This window comes from Schistosoma haematobium, chromosome 3 (assembly GCF_000699445.3).
Source record: "Schistosoma haematobium chromosome 3, whole genome shotgun sequence".
In the NCBI taxonomy this organism is placed as follows: domain Eukaryota; kingdom Metazoa; phylum Platyhelminthes; class Trematoda; order Strigeidida; family Schistosomatidae; genus Schistosoma; species Schistosoma haematobium.
The window spans coordinates 28,384,629-28,404,155 of NC_067198.1; the positions used below are offsets into that span (position 1 = coordinate 28,384,629).

At 40.1% G+C, this 19,527-nt stretch overlaps 1 protein-coding gene across 1 annotated transcript in view; it reads left to right on the forward strand.

Moving 5' to 3' along the window:
• Positions 1 to 1,033: 1,033 nt before the first annotated feature.
• MEC-12_1 (Tubulin) overlaps positions 1,034 to 19,527 on the forward strand; it is a 52,474-nt gene continuing 33,980 nt past the window's right edge. Inside the window, exon 1 of the mRNA XM_051213503.1 lies at positions 1,034 to 1,133. The gene's annotated coding sequence lies outside the window, so the exon portion shown is untranslated. The remainder of the gene's footprint in view (positions 1,134 to 19,527) is intronic.

Genomic DNA, 19,527 nt, shown 5'->3' on the forward strand with positions numbered 1-19,527 from the left:
GGCTACACCCAGGTACTACAATATATGCGGATGTTTGGCGAGCGTACAGACTCCTACATAGGCTTGGTTATGTGCATCGTGTCGTATCCAGAGGTAGCATTTTGTGCACTCAATAACCGGAGTGCACACAAACAATATTGAAGCTGTGTGGTCGAGGCTGGAAGAGTTTTTGAGACTTTATTATGGCTCCAGAGCCCGACTATTCTGTAGCTGTATGGACGCCCGAGCTTCCAATTTTGGGGAATTCTGGAGAACTCCCCAAAGTCAAATGACTTTGACCAAGGTTAAAGGGAAATTTTGAGGACTTCCCCAGGTCTGGGGGAATTTGGGGTTTGGGTCTCATTTCCCCAAAATTGGCAGCTTGGGCGATTTCCTCTACTGCATGCATTACGATTTTAGAACCTCTGAGCCTCATTCTAACCTTGACAAGTTTTTGAACCACGTATAAGAAGTGTATCCACTTTGTTTCCTTGGCTTTGTTTAATATATTTTACTCCATACTGACTTTGCTGAGTGACTAATATTTCTCAAGGTCACTTAAGATTCGTTCAAATGTCGTTCATGAATTAGAGTCTCGTCGAAACTTACAACCCCTGCCGTGAATCCTTCAGATGTATTTTTCATTCAGTTTCAGAATTTTCAGGGCATATAGTCTTCAGTATTAAGGATTGGATGTAAACAAACCTACGTTAATCACTAATCAATAGTACTGTAAAGCTCTAATTTCGCTTTGGATGTATTTTCAGAATGTACTGATATTACGTCTGGTGGATAATATTAGTACTCCACTACTCAGTTCCACACGCGGAACTTCATATGTCCTCTCTGGTAATCAATCGTAGATGGAAGGTAACGATAAGACGTACGGTTGAACTTAATCTAGCACATCACGCTAATACGTGAAAGAAAACTTCGCTGATTGAATATCATATTCCTAATGTGCTCTCAGGAAATTAGGGTATCATAACATAAAAAGTTCTTCATCAAAGAAACGAGACAGCGACTGTGCTGTACGTTTGGTGATCGAGAGACAGTGGATTGCATAGATGGGAGTATAGTTTTTGTGTGCGGAATAGAATGGATTGGTCGTGTGTGGGTGGCGTTGAGAAGAATGATTTGTTGATGAGTTTCAGGTGAGTTGACGGGTGTTTGTGTGATGTATGTTGATAGGCATCAACTAGGTGTGTTGTTGTGTGAATGTTGAATAGTTGATATTAGTTTCATGATGAATTGTCCATACATTCGCGGTTTCCACTGACTCGAGAATTGATGTTGTTCTCCGTCACTTGTATGTCTGACTTTAGTGTTTTTGTGTTGGTCGATGTGGATATTGTGATGAGCAATTGATGTGTTGTTTTTGTGTTTAATTTATTTATTATTATCAGCATCTGTACGCCTATAATCGAAAGTCTTTTGAAACATATTCGCTGACGCAAATACATCCATACCATATGAGGAATTAGACGTTGTAGTGAGAAAGTCCCAATAATGACTGATGCCTGTCAACGCGCTCAAGTATACCTACACCCAAAATTGGAATACAAAGGTGCATAGGTACAGAACAGAAAATTCGACGCCAGTTTTTCTGGTCTCACAATGATCTTGAGATAACAGTGAGCTGTCATCTTAATGCAATGGCTCACTACAGCACGGTCTTCGCCAAGAGTTTCAAAACCCTGTAAGCTTTGGGACGGACATTTGCCAAGTTGGATATTGATATGTTCACCCCAGTGTTCAAAACCTTACAATAAAAAGTGTCTTGAGAAGCAAGCCATCTTTACTCCCTCATACTGCGGATTAAAGGTTATCTGATTTTGGTGTATAGAAAAGTAAGAAATTATTTCGGGCCTGCTGCATCCTCTTTCTCTCTTTACCAGAATGGTACAATTCAAAGAACATAGTAGGCTGGTGCAAATGCCAATAGTGAAAAATATCCGTAACATACAGTTGTAGGTCACCAACATAGATGATGTATGTTGAATGATTGGAGGTGTACTTGAGTTAGACAGGAATGGTATGACGAACCAGCTAACTTCAAATTCACACCTCATGATCAGCATCCAACGTGGATTCCCGTTCGACGTCTCAAAGTACAATGACTGCTTTGAGGACCGTATAGCACAAAGGACGTTAGTGTGAAAATGTGTTAGTAAAAATGAGTACAGAGAAGACAGCGAGACCACCACCGCCAGTCCATGGCATACGATCAACTGATGCGCGTTGGTTGTCCTTGACCTTGACAGGAATCGAAGGACTGTTTTATATTCACTGATTCAACTGCCGGATGATTTGGCTAGGGCTCAGTGACATTTCACTTACCTTTTGTATCGAGAGATCAATTATTGGAACATGTTACCAGAAGAAATGGTGTCAGCCACTTCAGATGACTCATTAGAAAGAAGATTAAACACTCAGAAGCCCACTAGAAGCAACTAACATAGGCAGTGGGTCTTCTGTTCACAATTCTTAAATCTGAATAGGATCTGAACCTGTTTTGAGCACAATTGTCAATTCTAGAACTTCACACCCTACTTCTTACTGCTCTGGCTTAATATTGTTTAACCAAACTCTAAGTGGTTACGAGACATGTGAGAAAAACCTTGAAATACAGAAATAAAAATAGTTATTCAATTGTACACTGATAAAATAATCGTGTTCACGGGCGAAATATTTATCATTAAACGTTACTATTGCACTAAATGAGACAAAACAACAATTCTGAGTGACAGGACACAATATATGTGAATGGAATGTCTTGAAAAATACCAAATCCTCGGCAGAAAAACCTGCCAAAGAACACCGTTATTGAGATTGGGTCTCATCAGTACCGTAGTGCCTAATTATCCCAGTTATTTAAACCACCACTGTACATTTAAACACTATGTATGTCGGAAAGGTAGTATACAGAAAATCTTACTTAAAATTGTAGAGTGAAAAAAATTCAAGGGGAAGAAACAAGAAGGAATGATACAGTGGTGTTAATGAATTAAGATGGCCGTGAGACCGAGATATTTACTGGCTGTTTCTTCACGTGTATGCAAAAGCCCTTCTCGAACACAGGAAAGTCCCGACACATACTGGATATTTTTATTGCTTAAGACCTCGATATCCATGGTCTGGTGAACAAAATTAATTTAGGAAAGTCTATGGGAAAAGTAAATTCACTGTAGGCAACTGTTAAAACTTAGGCGAGACTGAAATTTATGGACGAGCCAATCGGAAGCGTCCTACGGATTTCAAGGGTACGGCGCCAGTTTCAGTGCATACTGCTAACGTACGATTGGTTCACATGGAATTTTGTACAAAACGTGATATTCGAGCGGCTATAACGAATAAAACGGTGAGACTATAATTTGATGACGAATCAATCAGGCATAAGATAATTGATCTCGGATTTTAACGCGAAAGCCCTTCATGCATTTGGCTAAATAAATTCCTGGCATTATAGCTGATGCCAGTTCGTGATCGAAACCCCATATATAATTCCTAACTAAGGCAAATTATGACAATTATCGCGGACTGATTAATAAAAGCACCAGTAACAATGGCTACACCCAGGTACTACAATATATGCGGATGTTTGGCGAGCGTACAGACTCCTACATAGGCTTGGTTATGTGCATCGTGTCGTATCCAGAGGTAGCATTTTGTGCACTCAATAACCGGAGTGCACACAAACAATATTGAAGCTGTGTGGTCGAGGCTGGAAGAGTTTTGAGACTTTATTATGGCTCCAGAGCCCGACTATTCTGTAGCTGTATGGACGCCCGAGCTTCCAATTTTGGGGAATTCTGGAGAACTCCCCAAAGTCAAATGACTTTGACCAAGGTTAAAGGGAAATTTTGAGGACTTCCCCAGGTCTGGGGGAATTTGGGGGTTTGGGTCTCATTTCCCCAAAATTGGCAGCTTGGGCGATTTCCTCTACTGCATGCATTACGATTTTAGAACCTCTGAGCCTCATTCTAACCTTGACAAGTTTTTGAACCACGTATAAGAAGTGTATCCACTTTGTTTCCTTGGCTTTGTTTAATATATTTTACTCCATACTGACTTTGCTGAGTGACTAATATTTCTCAAGGTCACTTAAGATTCGTTCAAATGTCGTTCATGAATTAGAGTCTCGTCGAAACTTACAACCCCTGCCGTGAATCCTTCAGATGTATTTTTTCATTCAGTTTCAGAATTTTCAGGGCATATAGTCTTCAGTATTAAGGATTGGATGTAAACAAACCTACGTTAATCACTAATCAATAGTACTGTAAAGCTCTAATTTCGCTTTGGATGTATTTTCAGAATGTACTGATATTACGTCTGGTGGATAATATTAGTACTCCACTACTCAGTTCCACACGCGGAACTTCATATGTCCTCTCTGGTAATCAATCGTAGATGGAAGGTAACGATAAGACGTACGGTTGAACTTAATCTAGCACATCACGCTAATACGTGAAAGAAAACTTCGCTGATTGAATATCATATTCCTAATGTGCTCTCAGGAAATTAGGGTATCATAACATAAAAAGTTCTTCATCAAAGAAACGAGACAGCGACTGTGCTGTACGTTTGGTGATCGAGAGACAGTGGATTGCATAGATGGGAGTATAGTTTTTGTGTGCGGAATAGAATGGATTGGTCGTGTGTGGGTGGCGTTGAGAAGAATGATTTGTTGATGAGTTTCAGGTGAGTTGACGGGTGTTTGTGTGATGTATGTTGATAGGCATCAACTAGGTGTGTTGTTGTGTGAATGTTGAATAGTTGATATTAGTTTCATGATGAATTGTCCATACATTCGCGGTTTCCACTGACTCGAGAATTGATGTTGTTCTCCGTCACTTGTATGTCTGACTTTAGTGTTTTTGTGTTGGTCGATGTGGATATTGTGATGAGCAATTGATGTGTTGTTTTTGTGTTTAATTTATTTATTATTATCAGCATCTGTACGCCTATAATCGAAAGTCTTTTGAAACATATTCGCTGACGCAAATACATCCATACCATATGAGGAATTAGACGTTGTAGTGAGAAAGTCCCAATAATGACTGATGCCTGTCAACGCGCTCAAGTATACCTACACCCAAAATTGGAATACAAAGGTGCATAGGTACAGAACAGAAAATTCGACGCCAGTTTTTCTGGTCTCACAATGATCTTGAGATAACAGTGAGCTGTCATCTTAATGCAATGGCTCACTACAGCACGGTCTTCGCCAAGAGTTTCAAAACCCTGTAAGCTTTGGGACGGACATTTGCCAAGTTGGATATTGATATGTTCACCCCAGTGTTCAAAACCTTACAATAAAAAGTGTCTTGAGAAGCAAGCCATCTTTACTCCCTCATACTGCGGATTAAAGGTTATCTGATTTTGGTGTATAGAAAAGTAAGAAATTATTTCGGGCCTGCTGCATCCTCTTTCTCTCTTTACCAGAATGGTACAATTCAAAGAACATAGTAGGCTGGTGCAAATGCCAATAGTGAAAAAATATCCGTAACATACAGTTGTAGGTCACCAACATAGATGATGTATGTTGAATGATTGGAGGTGTACTTGAGTTAGACAGGAATGGTATGACGAACCAGCTAACTTCAAATTCACACCTCATGATCAGCATCCAACGTGGATTCCCGTTCGACGTCTCAAAGTACAATGACTGCTTTGAGGACCGTATAGCACAAAGGACGTTAGTGTGAAAATGTGTTAGTAAAAATGAGTACAGAGAAGACAGCGAGACCACCACCGCCAGTCCATGGCATACGATCAACTGATGCGCGTTGGTTGTCCTTGACCTTGACAGGAATCGAAGGACTGTTTTATATTCACTGATTCAACTGCCGGATGATTTGGCTAGGGCTCAGTGACATTTCACTTACCTTTTGTATCGAGAGATCAATTATTGGAACATGTTACCAGAAGAAATGGTGTCAGCCACTTCAGATGACTCATTAGAAAGAAGATTAAACACTCAGAAGCCCACTAGAAGCAACTAACATAGGCAGTGGGTCTTCTGTTCACAATTCTTAAATCTGAATAGGATCTGAACCTGTTTTGAGCACAATTGTCAATTCTAGAATTTCACACCCTACTTCTTACTGCTCTGGCTTAATATTGTTTAACCAAACTCTAAGTGGTTACGAGACATGTGAGAAAAACCTTGAAATACAGAAATAAAAATAGTTATTCAATTGTACACTGATAAAATAATCGTGTTCACGGGCGAAATATTTATCATTAAACGTTACTATTGCACTAAATGAGACAAAACAACAATTCTGAGTGACAGGACACAATATATGTGAATGGAATGTCTTGAAAAATACCAAATCCTCGGCAGAAAAACCTGCCAAAGAACACCGTTATTGAGATTGGGTCTCATCAGTACCGTAGTGCCTAATTATCCCAGTTATTTAAACCACCACTGTACATTTAAACACTATGTATGTCGGAAAGGTAGTATACAGAAAATCTTACTTAAAATTGTAGAGTGAAAAAAATTCAAGGGGAAGAAACAAGAAGGAATGATACAGTGGTGTTAATGAATTAAGATGGCCGTGAGACCGAGATATTTACTGGCTGTTTCTTCACGTGTATGCAAAAGCCCTTCTCGAACACAGGAAAGTCCCGACACATACTGGATATTTTTATTGCTTAAGACCTCGATATCCATGGTCTGGTGAACAAAATTAATTTAGGAAAGTCTATGGGAAAAGTAAATTCACTGTAGGCAACTGTTAAAACTTAGGCGAGACTGAAATTTATGGACGAGCCAATCGGAAGCGTCCTACGGATTTCAAGGGTACGGCGCCAGTTTCAGTGCATACTGCTAACGTACGATTGGTTCACATGGAATTTTGTACAAAACGTGATATTCGAGCGGCTATAACGAATAAAACGGTGAGACTATAATTTGATGACGAATCAATCAGGCATAAGATAATTGATCTCGGATTTTAACGCGAAAGCCCTTCATGCATTTGGCTAAATAAATTCCTGGCATTATAGCTGATGCCAGTTCGTGATCGAAACCCCATATATAATTCCTAACTAAGGCAAATTATGACAATTATCGCGGACTGATTAATAAAAGCACCAGTAACAATGGCTACACCCAGGTACTACAATATATGCGGATGTTTGGCGAGCGTACAGACTCCTACATAGGCTTGGTTATGTGCATCGTGTCGTATCCAGAGGTAGCATTTTGTGCACTCAATAACCGGAGTGCACACAAACAATATTGAAGCTGTGTGGTCGAGGCTGGAAGAGTTTTTGAGACTTTATTATGGCTCCAGAGCCCGACTATTCTGTAGCTGTATGGACGCCCGAGCTTCCAATTTTGGGGAATTCTGGAGAACTCCCCAAAGTCAAATGACTTTGACCAAGGTTAAAGGGAAATTTTGAGGACTTCCCCAGGTCTGGGGGAATTTGGGGTTTGGGTCTCATTTCCCCAAAATTGGCAGCTTGGGCGATTTCCTCTACTGCATGCATTACGATTTTAGAACCTCTGAGCCTCATTCTAACCTTGACAAGTTTTTGAACCACGTATAAGAAGTGTATCCACTTTGTTTCCTTGGCTTTGTTTAATATATTTTACTCCATACTGACTTTGCTGAGTGACTAATATTTCTCAAGGTCACTTAAGATTCGTTCAAATGTCGTTCATGAATTAGAGTCTCGTCGAAACTTACAACCCCTGCCGTGAATCCTTCAGATGTATTTTTTCATTCAGTTTCAGAATTTTCAGGGCATATAGTCTTCAGTATTAAGGATTGGATGTAAACAAACCTACGTTAATCACTAATCAATAGTACTGTAAAGCTCTAATTTCGCTTTGGATGTATTTTCAGAATGTACTGATATTACGTCTGGTGGATAATATTAGTACTCCACTACTCAGTTCCACACGCGGAACTTCATATGTCCTCTCTGGTAATCAATCGTAGATGGAAGGTAACGATAAGACGTACGGTTGAACTTAATCTAGCACATCACGCTAATACGTGAAAGAAAACTTCGCTGATTGAATATCATATTCCTAATGTGCTCTCAGGAAATTAGGGTATCATAACATAAAAAGTTCTTCATCAAAGAAACGAGACAGCGACTGTGCTGTACGTTTGGTGATCGAGAGACAGTGGATTGCATAGATGGGAGTATAGTTTTTGTGTGCGGAATAGAATGGATTGGTCGTGTGTGGGTGGCGTTGAGAAGAATGATTTGTTGATGAGTTTCAGGTGAGTTGACGGGTGTTTGTGTGATGTATGTTGATAGGCATCAACTAGGTGTGTTGTTGTGTGAATGTTGAATAGTTGATATTAGTTTCATGATGAATTGTCCATACATTCGCGGTTTCCACTGACTCGAGAATTGATGTTGTTCTCCGTCACTTGTATGTCTGACTTTAGTGTTTTTGTGTTGGTCGATGTGGATATTGTGATGAGCAATTGATGTGTTGTTTTTGTGTTTAATTTATTTATTATTATCAGCATCTGTACGCCTATAATCGAAAGTCTTTTGAAACATATTCGCTGACGCAAATACATCCATACCATATGAGGAATTAGACGTTGTAGTGAGAAAGTCCCAATAATGACTGATGCCTGTCAACGCGCTCAAGTATACCTACACCCAAAATTGGAATACAAAGGTGCATAGGTACAGAACAGAAAATTCGACGCCAGTTTTTCTGGTCTCACAATGATCTTGAGATAACAGTGAGCTGTCATCTTAATGCAATGGCTCACTACAGCACGGTCTTCGCCAAGAGTTTCAAAACCCTGTAAGCTTTGGGACGGACATTTGCCAAGTTGGATATTGATATGTTCACCCCAGTGTTCAAAACCTTACAATAAAAAGTGTCTTGAGAAGCAAGCCATCTTTACTCCCTCATACTGCGGATTAAAGGTTATCTGATTTTGGTGTATAGAAAAGTAAGAAATTATTTCGGGCCTGCTGCATCCTCTTTCTCTCTTTACCAGAATGGTACAATTCAAAGAACATAGTAGGCTGGTGCAAATGCCAATAGTGAAAAAATATCCGTAACATACAGTTGTAGGTCACCAACATAGATGATGTATGTTGAATGATTGGAGGTGTACTTGAGTTAGACAGGAATGGTATGACGAACCAGCTAACTTCAAATTCACACCTCATGATCAGCATCCAACGTGGATTCCCGTTCGACGTCTCAAAGTACAATGACTGCTTTGAGGACCGTATAGCACAAAGGACGTTAGTGTGAAAATGTGTTAGTAAAAATGAGTACAGAGAAGACAGCGAGACCACCACCGCCAGTCCATGGCATACGATCAACTGATGCGCGTTGGTTGTCCTTGACCTTGACAGGAATCGAAGGACTGTTTTATATTCACTGATTCAACTGCCGGATGATTTGGCTAGGGCTCAGTGACATTTCACTTACCTTTTGTATCGAGAGATCAATTATTGGAACATGTTACCAGAAGAAATGGTGTCAGCCACTTCAGATGACTCATTAGAAAGAAGATTAAACACTCAGAAGCCCACTAGAAGCAACTAACATAGGCAGTGGGTCTTCTGTTCACAATTCTTAAATCTGAATAGGATCTGAACCTGTTTTGAGCACAATTGTCAATTCTAGAATTTCACACCCTACTTCTTACTGCTCTGGCTTAATATTGTTTAACCAAACTCTAAGTGGTTACGAGACATGTGAGAAAAACCTTGAAATACAGAAATAAAAATAGTTATTCAATTGTACACTGATAAAATAATCGTGTTCACGGGCGAAATATTTATCATTAAACGTTACTATTGCACTAAATGAGACAAAACAACAATTCTGAGTGACAGGACACAATATATGTGAATGGAATGTCTTGAAAAATACCAAATCCTCGGCAGAAAAACCTGCCAAAGAACACCGTTATTGAGATTGGGTCTCATCAGTACCGTAGTGCCTAATTATCCCAGTTATTTAAACCACCACTGTACATTTAAACACTATGTATGTCGGAAAGGTAGTATACAGAAAATCTTACTTAAAATTGTAGAGTGAAAAAAATTCAAGGGAAGAAACAAGAAGGAATGATACAGTGGTGTTAATGAATTAAGATGGCCGTGAGACCGAGATATTTACTGGCTGTTTCTTCACGTGTATGCAAAAGCCCTTCTCGAACACAGGAAAGTCCCGACACATACTGGATATTTTTATTGCTTAAGACCTCGATATCCATGGTCTGGTGAACAAAATTAATTTAGGAAAGTCTATGGGAAAAGTAAATTCACTGTAGGCAACTGTTAAAACTTAGGCGAGACTGAAATTTATGGACGAGCCAATCGGAAGCGTCCTACGGATTTCAAGGGTACGGCGCCAGTTTCAGTGCATACTGCTAACGTACGATTGGTTCACATGGAATTTTGTACAAAACGTGATATTCGAGCGGCTATAACGAATAAAACGGTGAGACTATAATTTGATGACGAATCAATCAGGCATAAGATAATTGATCTCGGATTTTAACGCGAAAGCCCTTCATGCATTTGGCTAAATAAATTCCTGGCATTATAGCTGATGCCAGTTCGTGATCGAAACCCCATATATAATTCCTAACTAAGGCAAATTATGACAATTATCGCGGACTGATTAATAAAAGCACCAGTAACAATGGCTACACCCAGGTACTACAATATATGCGGATGTTTGGCGAGCGTACAGACTCCTACATAGGCTTGGTTATGTGCATCGTGTCGTATCCAGAGGTAGCATTTTGTGCACTCAATAACCGGAGTGCACACAAACAATATTGAAGCTGTGTGGTCGAGGCTGGAAGAGTTTTTGAGACTTTATTATGGCTCCAGAGCCCGACTATTCTGTAGCTGTATGGACGCCCGAGCTTCCAATTTTGGGGAATTCTGGAGAACTCCCCAAAGTCAAATGACTTTGACCAAGGTTAAAGGGAAATTTTGAGGACTTCCCCAGGTCTGGGGAATTTGGGGGTTTGGGTCTCATTTCCCCAAAATTGGCAGCTTGGGCGATTTCCTCTACTGCATGCATTACGATTTTAGAACCTCTGAGCCTCATTCTAACCTTGACAAGTTTTTGAACCACGTATAAGAAGTGTATCCACTTTGTTTCCTTGGCTTTGTTTAATATATTTTACTCCATACTGACTTTGCTGAGTGACTAATATTTCTCAAGGTCACTTAAGATTCGTTCAAATGTCGTTCATGAATTAGAGTCTCGTCGAAACTTACAACCCCTGCCGTGAATCCTTCAGATGTATTTTTTCATTCAGTTTCAGAATTTTCAGGGCATATAGTCTTCAGTATTAAGGATTGGATGTAAACAAACCTACGTTAATCACTAATCAATAGTACTGTAAAGCTCTAATTTCGCTTTGGATGTATTTTCAGAATGTACTGATATTACGTCTGGTGGATAATATTAGTACTCCACTACTCAGTTCCACACGCGGAACTTCATATGTCCTCTCTGGTAATCAATCGTAGATGGAAGGTAACGATAAGACGTACGGTTGAACTTAATCTAGCACATCACGCTAATACGTGAAAGAAAACTTCGCTGATTGAATATCATATTCCTAATGTGCTCTCAGGAAATTAGGGTATCATAACATAAAAAGTTCTTCATCAAAGAAACGAGACAGCGACTGTGCTGTACGTTTGGTGATCGAGAGACAGTGGATTGCATAGATGGGAGTATAGTTTTTGTGTGCGGAATAGAATGGATTGGTCGTGTGTGGGTGGCGTTGAGAAGAATGATTTGTTGATGAGTTTCAGGTGAGTTGACGGGTGTTTGTGTGATGTATGTTGATAGGCATCAACTAGGTGTGTTGTTGTGTGAATGTTGAATAGTTGATATTAGTTTCATGATGAATTGTCCATACATTCGCGGTTTCCACTGACTCGAGAATTGATGTTGTTCTCCGTCACTTGTATGTCTGACTTTAGTGTTTTTGTGTTGGTCGATGTGGATATTGTGATGAGCAATTGATGTGTTGTTTTTGTGTTTAATTTATTTATTATTATCAGCATCTGTACGCCTATAATCGAAAGTCTTTTGAAACATATTCGCTGACGCAAATACATCCATACCATATGAGGAATTAGACGTTGTAGTGAGAAAGTCCCAATAATGACTGATGCCTGTCAACGCGCTCAAGTATACCTACACCCAAAATTGGAATACAAAGGTGCATAGGTACAGAACAGAAAATTCGACGCCAGTTTTTCTGGTCTCACAATGATCTTGAGATAACAGTGAGCTGTCATCTTAATGCAATGGCTCACTACAGCACGGTCTTCGCCAAGAGTTTCAAAACCCTGTAAGCTTTGGGACGGACATTTGCCAAGTTGGATATTGATATGTTCACCCCAGTGTTCAAAACCTTACAATAAAAAGTGTCTTGAGAAGCAAGCCATCTTTACTCCCTCATACTGCGGATTAAAGGTTATCTGATTTTGGTGTATAGAAAAGTAAGAAATTATTTCGGGCCTGCTGCATCCTCTTTCTCTCTTTACCAGAATGGTACAATTCAAAGAACATAGTAGGCTGGTGCAAATGCCAATAGTGAAAAAATATCCGTAACATACAGTTGTAGGTCACCAACATAGATGATGTATGTTGAATGATTGGAGGTGTACTTGAGTTAGACAGGAATGGTATGACGAACCAGCTAACTTCAAATTCACACCTCATGATCAGCATCCAACGTGGATTCCCGTTCGACGTCTCAAAGTACAATGACTGCTTTGAGGACCGTATAGCACAAAGGACGTTAGTGTGAAAATGTGTTAGTAAAAATGAGTACAGAGAAGACAGCGAGACCACCACCGCCAGTCCATGGCATACGATCAACTGATGCGCGTTGGTTGTCCTTGACCTTGACAGGAATCGAAGGACTGTTTTATATTCACTGATTCAACTGCCGGATGATTTGGCTAGGGCTCAGTGACATTTCACTTACCTTTTGTATCGAGAGATCAATTATTGGAACATGTTACCAGAAGAAATGGTGTCAGCCACTTCAGATGACTCATTAGAAAGAAGATTAAACACTCAGAAGCCCACTAGAAGCAACTAACATAGGCAGTGGGTCTTCTGTTCACAATTCTTAAATCTGAATAGGATCTGAACCTGTTTTGAGCACAATTGTCAATTCTAGAATTTCACACCCTACTTCTTACTGCTCTGGCTTAATATTGTTTAACCAAACTCTAAGTGGTTACGAGACATGTGAGAAAAACCTTGAAATACAGAAATAAAAATAGTTATTCAATTGTACACTGATAAAATAATCGTGTTCACGGGCGAAATATTTATCATTAAACGTTACTATTGCACTAAATGAGACAAAACAACAATTCTGAGTGACAGGACACAATATATGTGAATGGAATGTCTTGAAAAATACCAAATCCTCGGCAGAAAAACCTGCCAAAGAACACCGTTATTGAGATTGGGTCTCATCAGTACCGTAGTGCCTAATTATCCCAGTTATTTAAACCACCACTGTACATTTAAACACTATGTATGTCGGAAAGGTAGTATACAGAAAATCTTACTTAAAATTGTAGAGTGAAAAAAATTCAAGGGGAAGAAACAAGAAGGAATGATACAGTGGTGTTAATGAATTAAGATGGCCGTGAGACCGAGATATTTACTGGCTGTTTCTTCACGTGTATGCAAAAGCCCTTCTCGAACACAGGAAAGTCCCGACACATACTGGATATTTTTATTGCTTAAGACCTCGATATCCATGGTCTGGTGAACAAAATTAATTTAGGAAAGTCTATGGGAAAAGTAAATTCACTGTAGGCAACTGTTAAAACTTAGGCGAGACTGAAATTTATGGACGAGCCAATCGGAAGCGTCCTACGGATTTCAAGGGTACGGCGCCAGTTTCAGTGCATACTGCTAACGTACGATTGGTTCACATGGAATTTTGTACAAAACGTGATATTCGAGCGGCTATAACGAATAAAACGGTGAGACTATAATTTGATGACGAATCAATCAGGCATAAGATAATTGATCTCGGATTTTAACGCGAAAGCCCTTCATGCATTTGGCTAAATAAATTCCTGGCATTATAGCTGATGCCAGTTCGTGATCGAAACCCCATATATAATTCCTAACTAAGGCAAATTATGACAATTATCGCGGACTGATTAATAAAAGCACCAGTAACAATGGCTACACCCAGGTACTACAATATATGCGGATGTTTGGCGAGCGTACAGACTCCTACATAGGCTTGGTTATGTGCATCGTGTCGTATCCAGAGGTAGCATTTTGTGCACTCAATAACCGGAGTGCACACAAACAATATTGAAGCTGTGTGGTCGAGGCTGGAAGAGTTTTGAGACTTTATTATGGCTCCAGAGCCCGACTATTCTGTAGCTGTATGGACGCCCGAGCTTCCAATTTTGGGGAATTCTGGAGAACTCCCCAAAGTCAAATGACTTTGACCAAGGTTAAAGGGAAATTTTGAGGACTTCCCAGGTCTGGGGGAATTTGGGGGTTTGGGTCTCATTTCCCCAAAATTGGCAGCTTGGGCGATTTCCTCTACTGCATGCATTACGATTTTAGAACCTCTGAGCCTCATTCTAACCTTGACAAGTTTTTGAACCACGTATAAGAAGTGTATCCACTTTGTTTCCTTGGCTTTGTTTAATATATTTTACTCCATACTGACTTTGCTGAGTGACTAATATTTCTCAAGGTCACTTAAGATTCGTTCAAATGTCGTTCATGAATTAGAGTCTCGTCGAAACTTACAACCCCTGCCGTGAATCCTTCAGATGTATTTTTTCATTCAGTTTCAGAATTTTCAGGGCATATAGTCTTCAGTATTAAGGATTGGATGTAAACAAACCTACGTTAATCACTAATCAATAGTACTGTAAAGCTCTAATTTCGCTTTGGATGTATTTTCAGAATGTACTGATATTACGTCTGGTGGATAATATTAGTACTCCACTACTCAGTTCCACACGCGGAACTTCATATGTCCTCTCTGGTAATCAATCGTAGATGGAAGGTAACGATAAGACGTACGGTTGAACTTAATCTAGCACATCACGCTAATACGTGAAAGAAAACTTCGCTGATTGAATATCATATTCCTAATGTGCTCTCAGGAAATTAGGGTATCATAACATAAAAAGTTCTTCATCAAAGAAACGAGACAGCGACTGTGCTGTACGTTTGGTGATCGAGAGACAGTGGATTGCATAGATGGGAGTATAGTTTTTGTGTGCGGAATAGAATGGATTGGTCGTGTGTGGGTGGCGTTGAGAAGAATGATTTGTTGATGAGTTTCAGGTGAGTTGACGGGTGTTTGTGTGATGTATGTTGATAGGCATCAACTAGGTGTGTTGTTGTGTGAATGTTGAATAGTTGATATTAGTTTCATGATGAATTGTCCATACATTCGCGGTTTCCACTGACTCGAGAATTGATGTTGTTCTCCGTCACTTGTATGTCTGACTTTAGTGTTTTTGTGTTGGTCGATGTGGATATTGTGATGAGCAATTGATGTGTTGTTTTTGTGTTTTTTCGTTTATTTTGTAGGAGCGGCGACGGTGATGTTGCTTTGATGATGGCGCGCGCGAGAGCGAGATGGAGGGAGGGAGGGAGAGAGAGTGGATTGAATAGATGGGATTATAGTTTTTGTGTTCGGAATAGAATGGATTGGTCGTGTGTGGGTGGCGGTGAGAAGAATGATTTGTTGATGAGTTTCAGGTGAGTTGACGGGTGTTTGTGTGATGTATGTTGATAGGCATCAACTAGGTGTGTTGTTGTGTGAATGTTGAATAGTTGATATTAGTTTCATGATGAATTGTCCATACATTCGCGGTTTCCACTGACTCGAGAATTGATGTTGTTCTCCGTCACTTGTATGTCTGACTTTAGTGTTTTTGTGTTGGTCGATGTGGATATTGTGATGAGCAATTGATGTGTTGTTTTTGTGTTTTATTTGTTTATTTTGTAGGAGCGGCGACGGTGGTGTTGGTTTGATGATGGAGAGAGAGAGAGAGTGAGAGAGTGGATTGAACAGATAAGAGTATAGTTTTTGTGTGCGGAATAGAATGGATTGGTCGTGTGTGGGTGGCGTTGAGAAGAATGATTTGTTGATGAGTTTCAGGTGAGTTGACGGGTGTTTGTGTGATGTATGTTGATAGGCATCAACTAGGTGTGTTGTTGTGTGAATGTTGAATAGTTGATATTAGTTTCATGATGAATTGTCCATACATTCGCGGTTTCCACTGACTCGAGAATTGATGTTGTTCTCCGTCACTTGTATGTCTGACTTTAGTGTTTTTGTGTTGGTCGATGTGGATATTGTGATGAGCAATTGATGTGTTGTTTTTGTGTTTTTTTCGTTTATTTTGTAGGAGCGGCGACGGTGTTGTTGGTTTGATGATGGAGAGAGAGAGAGTGAGAGAGTGGATTGAACAGATAAGAGTATAGTTTTTGTGTGCGGAATAGAATGGATTGGTCGTGTGTGGGTGGCGTTGAGAAGAATGATTTGTTGATGAGTTTCAGGTGAGTTGACGGGTGTTTGTGTGATGTATGTTGATAGGCATCAACTAGGTGTGTTGTTGTGTGAATGTTGAATAGTTGATATTAGTTTCATGATGAATTGTCCATACATTCGCGGTTTCCACTGACTCGAGAATTGATGTTGTTCTCCGTCACTTGTATGTCTGACTTTAGTGTTTTTGTGTTGGTCGATGTGGATATTGTGATGAGCAATTGATGTGTTGTTTTTGTGTTTTTTCGTTTATTTTGTAGGAGCGGCGACGGTGATGTTGCTTTGATGATGGCGCGCGCGAGAGCGAGATGGAGGGATGGAGAGAGATAGTGGATTGAATAGATGGGATTATAGTTTTGTGTTCGGAATAGAATGGATTGGTCGTGTGTGGGTGGCGGTGAGAAGAATGATTTGTTGATGAGTTTCAGGTGAGTTGACGGGTGTTTGTGTGATGTATGTTGATAGGCATCAACTAGGTGTGTTGTTGTGTGAATGTTGAATAGTTGATATTAGTTTCATGATGAATTGTCCATACATTCGCGGTTTCCACTGACTCGAGAATTGATGTTGTTCTCCGTCACTTGTATGTCTGACTTTAGTGTTTTTGTGTTGGTCGATGTGGATATTGTGATGAGCAATTGATGTGTTGTTTTTGTGTTTTTTCGTTTATTTTGTAGGAGCGGCGACGGTGATGTTGCTTTGATGATGGCGCGCGCGAGAGCGAGATGGAGGAGGGAGGGAGAGAGAGAGTGGATTGAATAGATGGGATTATAGTTTTTGTGTGCGGAATAGAATGGATTGGTCGTGTGTGGGTGGCGTTGAGAAGAATGATTTGTTGATGAGTTTCAGGTGAGTTGACGGGTGTTTGTGTGATGTATGTTGATAGGCATCAACTAGGTGTGTTGTTGTGTGAATGTTGAATAGTTGATATTAGTTTCATGATGAATTGTCCATACATTCGCGGTTTCCACTGACTCGAGAATTGATGTTGTTCTCCGTCACTTGTATGTCTGACTTTAGTGTTTTTGTGTTGGTCGATGTGGATATTGTGATGAGCAATTGATGTGTTGTTTTTGTGTTTTTTCGTTTATTTTGTAGGAGCGGCGACGGTGATGTTGCTTTGATGATGGCGAGAGAGAGAGAGAGTGAGAGAGTGGATTGAACAGATAAGAGTATAGTTTTTGTGTGCGGAATAGAATGGATTGGTCGTGTGTGGGTGGCGTTGAGAAGAATGATTTGTTGATGAGTTTCAGGTGAGTTGACGGGTGTTTGTGTGATGTATGTTGATAGGCATCAACTAGGTGTGTTGTTGTGTGAATGTTGAATAGTTGATATTAGTTTCATGATGAATTGTCCATACATTCGCGGTTTCCACTGACTCGAGAATTGATGTTGTTCTCCGTCACTTGTATGTCTGACTTTAGTGTTTTTGTGTTGGTCGATGTGGATATTGTGATGAGCAATTGATGTGTTGTTTTTGTGTTTTTTTCGTTTATTTTGTAGGAGCGGCGACGGTGATGTTGCTTTGATGATGGCGCGCGCGAGAGCGAGATGGAGGGATGGAGAGAGATAGTGGATTGAATAGATGGGATTATAGTTTTTGTGTGCGGAATAGAATGGATTGGTCGTGTGTGGGTGGCGGTGAGAAGAATGATTTGTTGATGAGTTTCAGGTGAGTTGACGGGTGTTTGTGTGATGTATGTTGATAGGCATCAACTAGGTGTGTTGTTGTGTGAATGTTGAATAGTTGATATTAGTTTCATGATGAATTGTCCATACATTCGCGGTTTCCACTGACTCGAGAATTGATGTTGTTCTCCGTCACTTGTATGTCTGACTTTAGTGTTTTTGTGTTGGTCGATGTGGATATTGTGATGAGCAATTGATGTGTTGTTTTTGTGTTTTTTCGTTTATTTTGTAGGAGCGGCGACGGTGATGTTGTTTGATGATGGCGCGCGCGAGAGCGAGATGGAGGGATGAGAGAGATAGTGGATTGAATAGATGGGATTATAGTTTTTGTGTGCGGAATAGAATGGATTGGTCGTGTGTGGGTGGCGTTGAGAAGAATGATTTGTTGATGAGTTTCAGGTGAGTTGACGGGTGTTTGTGTGATGTATGTTGATAGGCATCAACTAGGTGTGTTGTTGTGTGAATGTTGAATAGTTGATATTAGTTTCATGATGAATTGTCCATACATTCGCGGTTTCCACTGACTCGAGAATTGATGTTGTTCTCCGTCACTTGTATGTCTGACTTTAGTGTTTTTGTGTTGGTCGATGTGGATATTGTGATGAGCAATTGATGTGTTGTTTTTGTGTTTTTTCGTTTATTTTGTAGGAGCGGCGACGGTGATGTTGGTTTGATGATGCGCGCGCGAGAGAGATGGAGGGAGGGAGGGAGAGAGAGTGGATTGAATAGATGGGATTATAGTTTTTGTGTGCGGAATAGAATGGATTGGTCGTGTGTGGGTGGCGTTGAGAAGAATGATTTGTTGATGAGTTTCAGGTGAGTTGACGGGTGTTTGTGTGATGTATGTTGATAGGCATCAACTAGGTGTGTTGTTGTGTGAATGTTGAATAGTTGATATTAGTTTCATGATGAATTGTCCATACATTCGCGGTTTCCACTGACTCGAGAATTGATGTTGTTCTCCGTCACTTGTATGTCTGACTTTAGTGTTTTTGTGTTGGTCGATGTGGATATTGTGATGAGCAATTGATGTGTTGTTTTTGTGTTTTTTTCGTTTATTTTGTAGGAGCGGCGACGGTGTTGTTGGTTTGATGATGGCGAGAGAGAGAGAGAGAGGAGAGAGTGGATTGAACAGATAAGAGTATAGTTTTTGTGTGCGGAATAGAATGGATTGGTCGTGTGTGGGTGGCGTTGAGAAGAATGATTTGTTGATGAGTTTCAGGTGAGTTGACGGGTGTTTGTGTGATGTATGTTGATAGGCATCAACTAGGTGTGTTGTTGTGTGAATGTTGAATAGTTGATA